Source organism: Toxotes jaculatrix, chromosome 13, assembly GCF_017976425.1.
Source record: "Toxotes jaculatrix isolate fToxJac2 chromosome 13, fToxJac2.pri, whole genome shotgun sequence".
Classification (NCBI taxonomy): Eukaryota; Metazoa; Chordata; class Actinopteri; family Toxotidae; genus Toxotes; species Toxotes jaculatrix.
In genome coordinates, this window is record NC_054406.1 from 5,232,302 (window position 1) to 5,238,038 (window position 5,737).

Sequence of the window (5,737 nt, forward strand, 5' to 3'; positions counted from 1 at the left end):
TGATGACCTCATACTGCACTTTTGAACATAAAACATAAAGTCTAAGAAAGGGTGTCCACCCTAATCGTAAGAAAGGAGCTGTCTTCTTTGGACATAGGCGTCTGTGGCAAGAGCGGGTCGTCGATTAATCTCTAGGTTGGCGGTGCGATGCTCGTCTCCTCCTGTCCCTCTGTCGTGTCCACAAGTGTTAAGACACTGAACCTGAAATTTGTCCCCAGTGGGCAGGCCAGCGCCTTTCATGGCAGCTCCGTCATGTGAGTGTGGATGAGCATGAGTATGAGGCGAAATTGTAAAGTGCTTTGTAAAGTGCCAAGGTAAAAGTGTTTCAGTATTTCTAATGTGTGTTAGGCTTCTGTTGTATGAGCTGTTGTTATCCAGAGAGCTCTTTTCTGTTTCCTTGTGCAAACATATTCATAAGGAATTCTTTAGTGTCCATGTTCACCATTACAGAATGGCCCACTCTGACCTTACACAAGGCCAGATGGTACGTTGAGCCTGATAATGATCACAATAAGACAGATTGTGACAGATACTGTGGATAGTGAACAAAAAGAAAAAGAAGACAAAAGGGCATTTTAATTAAATGAAAATGGAAAAAAAAGGTACAATGACCTAAGTCAGATAGGTGAAGAGAGAAAAAAGAGCTTTAGTCAAGCTTTTCTCTTATATATCCCTTTTTTTTTTTGCTAAGAAAACAGGACAGAGGGAAATGACATAAGAGAGATGAGCATCAGGCTGCGTAATGAGAACAACACATCATCATCAGCTCACCTCACATCACTTCCCTCAGCCACCTGAGGACATGACACACACACGCAAACTCATGAAATGCCATCTGTCCGGCTGGCCGGTGTCGACACTCATCTCTAGTCCAGCTCCACCCTCAAACACACACACACACACACGCAACTCGGAATATAGGAACTGTATCAGCGGGGTATACGGATCTGTTTGTTAATATATCTGTACAACTTATACTGAAGTTGAAATTAAAATATTGAACATGAGAGTTTTAACCACTCCCTCTACCCAGCTTTCATCTTTCAATGATGTGCCTATGAACCACCTTGGGATGTGTATATATGTGTGTGCGTGTACTTGTGTGTGGGTTTATAGCCCGCTAACTTCAAGGACACAGAGTGAGTTGATCCTATTGACAGTCTCAGAGAGAGAAAGACACGGAGAAGGGAGATACAGCAGGGTTAATGGCTGATTCATCTTGTCTTTGAAGTGCTCTTCATTCAGTTCATATAAAGAATCTTCTCTCAGATGAAAGTGGAGTTGAGCTTGAGAGGAAAGTGGAAAGCGAAGTTGAGAGGCGGTGGGGATTTTTGATGGGGACATCCATTTGACAGGGTCAAACTTTCTCCTCCTTTATTTCCATCTGTGGCCTGTCACTCACACCTTCATTTCCTGTCCGCCTGTTTACCTGCCTCACCTGTCTGCAGGTCACTTTCTCTGCTTATACAAATTCTATTCATTTTTGGGGGATGACAGACTGGGCACAGTAAAAAAACAAAATACAAAACAAAAAAACAAAAAATAAATAAGGATGTGTGAGGAGTTTGATTTCCTGCCATGCCTGTCTATCTCATTTCCTGTCTGTCTGTTCAGTCTCTATCATCCTCTGTGCGATGACCAGCCCATTTTACAACGCTAACTGACCTTGTGTGCCAAACAGAAACATTACACAGCTGCTCCCTGCCATGCTGGCAAACATCACCCATACTCAGGTTTTAATTTCTCTGCCTGATACCACAGGCATGAAAGTGCAAATTTGTTTGTGTGTGTGTGTGTGAGAGAGAGAGAGAGAGAGAGACCAAGCCTGTTTTTTGTTTTTTTTAAATGGGCCACCCATCCACCACCTTCTAACTGGCATCAGTCACAAATAAAACTCCCATTTAAACATGCTAGTTTAATCCCAGTGCTGTATGGAGTGTAGTAGAGGTGTGAGGCCACGCTTAAATACAAGAGCAACATCACACATGGTGATTAGATTGGATTTACACTGAGCAAAATCACACACTACTCAGACCAAACTGCACTGAACAAGCACTGAGAGTCCAGTCTTCCAACCAGACAAACTTCTGAGGTGGTTAGAAACGTTTTCTTACACATTAAGTGAAACTGCTGCCTGTTTTTAATACATAAGGTATTAAAGTATTGACCTGATAACAAATTTCTGTGATAAAATATTCAGAACTCAATATTCACTTACTTGTTTTTTTTCAGGGGCTTTCAACAGGGTATCTGCAAGTCTTGAAAAGCATTTAATTCAGTTTCCTTAAAAAAGTAAGAGGCAGTAATATGATTTATGAAATCCTTTTGTATCAAATTGCGAGCTGTCAGGAGACTTTATACACCCATAAACTAAAAGTGTGATTATTTCGACAGTGGACTGTGTGCTGGAGGCTGCTCAGTCCTTTTATTTGTTGAGTTTCAGTCAGCACCATCAGATCTGTACCAAACATCTGTCACTACTGATAGCTACAGGAGCTAGAAAGCTACTATGGCTGTGAAACAGGCACTAAATTGCATTCTGTGTGGACCACCACAAAGTTCTTCACAATAAATAAATAAGCCACCAGACTAGAGTGAAAACACTATTTCAGCCATATCCTAAGGTCTTTTGAAACAGCATGTACTGCTGACACAGTACACAAAGTATTTTGTATAGTTTTATGATGACATTAGGATGGTTATGGAGCACTGAGTTTTATTTTTCCTGTAGATATTTGTGTCCCAAAAAGCAAAATGACCTGATTTTCAAATTGTGAAAAAGGACTTTTGTTAAATTTTACTCGGAAAAAAATGGACCAACATTTTTACTAACTCATCTGGAAACAAATGGGGTGAGGTCATTTCAATAAGTTTTGCATTAAATGGATATTATGTGAGGTGTAATTCTGTGGAACACAGATAAACATGATTTCTTTGCCTATATCATACCAGATATTCATTGCCTGTGGGTCTGTACTGAAGAAACCACCTCCATGGACGGTGCCATTTCTCTTCCACTCACATTTCTTCATCTTATCTCTATTGGTGGTTACAGAAAGGAGTCTTAAATCCTTAAATGTATTTACACAAGTTTAAAGTTTTGAAGTCCTACCTTGATTCAGTGTAGGAAATTGACTTACTGTATCTGCCTAAGGATTTATTCGGCTGCCAGATGCGAATATGGAGTTTCATACAAAGTTAAAGAAAAAAGAAAAAAAAAAAAAAAAAAAAAAAAGACAGTGACTTTTAGAAGTCTATTAAATCTGATTTCTAAATGAGCTATTATTTTCCTTCTTTCTCAGTTCATGAGAAGAGAGGCAGGTGGAGTTGGATTTTCATTAATGCACTGAATGAAGGAACACAACTGGCAGACACACTCACATAGCAGCTGTTATTCGAGCTCTTGCATTTAATTGTGTGATGATGTGTGTTGGGTAAGCTGTAAGTACTTTGACTCACATTTGCATGTCATAACTGCCGTTTGTGAGTGTGCGTGCGTGTGTGTGTGTGTTCTGGGTCAGATTGTGTTATTTCAACAATGAAAAAACAATGGAGGAGAGAAGAAGGAGAAAAAAAAGTGAGGTTTACACCAGAAAGAAGTAAGGAAAAAAATGAGGAGGCAACACAAGAGGTAAAGAAAGAAGGTGTAAGATACAAGAGAAGAAGGGGAGCAAATAAAAAAGGGGAATAATAAAGACACTGCAAAGCAGTCAGAAAAAAGAATAAGTAGATCAAAATAAGATAAGTGTAAGACAAGTGGAGCAGGAGGGAATGAGGGATGGAAGAATGAAGGCTGCATTGCAATAAATAAACAGAGGTGGAAGTGAAGGTACAAGGGGCCACAAGAGGAGGAAGGAGGGATAGTCAAGGAGAAAAAAACAGACGAGAGGGAGAGATAGTACGCTCCCACAGCAGGTAAACATAGTGATGGAGAGGAAGGGAGGAGAAGAGATAGTGAACCTCCTCCAGTAAGACTAAAAAGCTATGAGAGAGTCAGAGAGGAAAGATGGAGAAGGTGTTGAGGGATGGAGAGAGTAAAAAAAAAAGATAGTGTCTCTCTTTCTTCCTGTCTGGCTGGTTGGGATGCTAACTATGTCGACTCCTTGAGGACCAAAACACAGGTATCGGAGTAAACACAATTAATGAGGGATGATGGAGGAGAGTGTTGGAAGGAGGGAATGAATGAGAGATGGATGGAGCAGCAGAGACAAGACACACTGTCTGTGTCAGGCTCCTTTTCTCTTCACTTTCTTTTCCCCTCCCCTTTTCTTTTTGTCTCACTTTCTCCATGTCACTTAGTCTTTTTCCTGCCTTTCTACCTCTCAACTTGCGGGTGGTGGGTGGCGTACGCGGATGGAGGAGTGTGTTGGCAGCCCTGTGGTGCTGACAGCTCCTGATAGAGCCGTTCTAATGGGAGCAGATGATGATTGACGGCCACGCAGCGAGCTGACAGCACATAAAGGTCACATTAGCTCTCACTGCGATAGATAGATGAAAAGATGGAAAGAGGCAGACAGAGAGAAAGAGAGAGAGAGAGAGAGAGAGAGAGAGAGAGAGAAAGCAGGTAGATGAGAGAAGCTGAGAAGGACTGGCAGTAAAGACAGACAGTCAGACACACAGACGAAATGTCAAAAAGCCTGGGAAAAAGGGGGGGTGTTAAAAATAGAAACGCCAGACAGAAGTAGAAGGAAAGGACGGCAAACCACTCCGAAAAGTCTGCCAACAGACAGGTAGAAAATTCAAAACAAAAACAGACAGAGAACCTGTTTCTGTCGTCTGAGAGCATCTGTTTCTCAACAGGCACATTGTTTTCATCATAATCACTTTTGTCAGCCAGGGATGACTTCAGTCTAACCCCCCATGCACTTGGGCTAGCAGTTTGTGAATCCACTGACACCTACTATCAACCTTTCTATCAATCCTCCAAATGACAATATCAAAAAATATATTTACAATATGAAGTAAGTGGTTCTTTATATTTCTATATTTTAATATAGTCAAATACAGTTATATTTCAGTTGTGAATATAAGTTGCACCACGAATATTTCTTTCATTAACAATGCAGCAAATGATTATGTCTAATGTGAAAACAGTAGCCTGTAGTGACAAAGAGTTTTTATGGAGCTTTGTTTTGATTTTCTGGCCAAGCTCTGCTACAGCATCTTGTTTTTCAGCCAAAAACACAACTCCAAATGAATGCTAATGTTTGTCTGTGTCTTTGTCAACACGTTATCCATAAAAACTTCATCAGGTGAGAATATTCCAGTGTTGTGTTTTCAGCTTGTTCTGCTATCCTCAAGTAGATCTAATGCAGCTTTAAATATACTGAAATTAAACCTTTCATGGATTGTTTGTTACTTTTATAATAATTACTTGTTGCCATTATAGAAACCAATCTGGTCTTCAATGTAATGGCCAAAAAATTATCTTTATTATCTCCTAGTTAGCTGCTAACCTAACTGCTGCTGATTAGTATTGATTTGTGAACCACTAATGAATGGCTTAAAATCAGGTAAACCAAAAACATTTAGGATCATTTTGTTAATCTGGCTAATTGTGTTTATCACCCGATAATCCTGGAGCATAGTGTGATGTGAATGCTGATTATCTACAGTGGAGTCCACAAGTCACCCACACGGATTTCACTTATTCTCACTAATGAGACCTTTTCTCAGAGCTGTGTGGGCATGTACAAACTAGGCTTGATTTACATCTCCTTCAGTCTCCTCTTAGCTT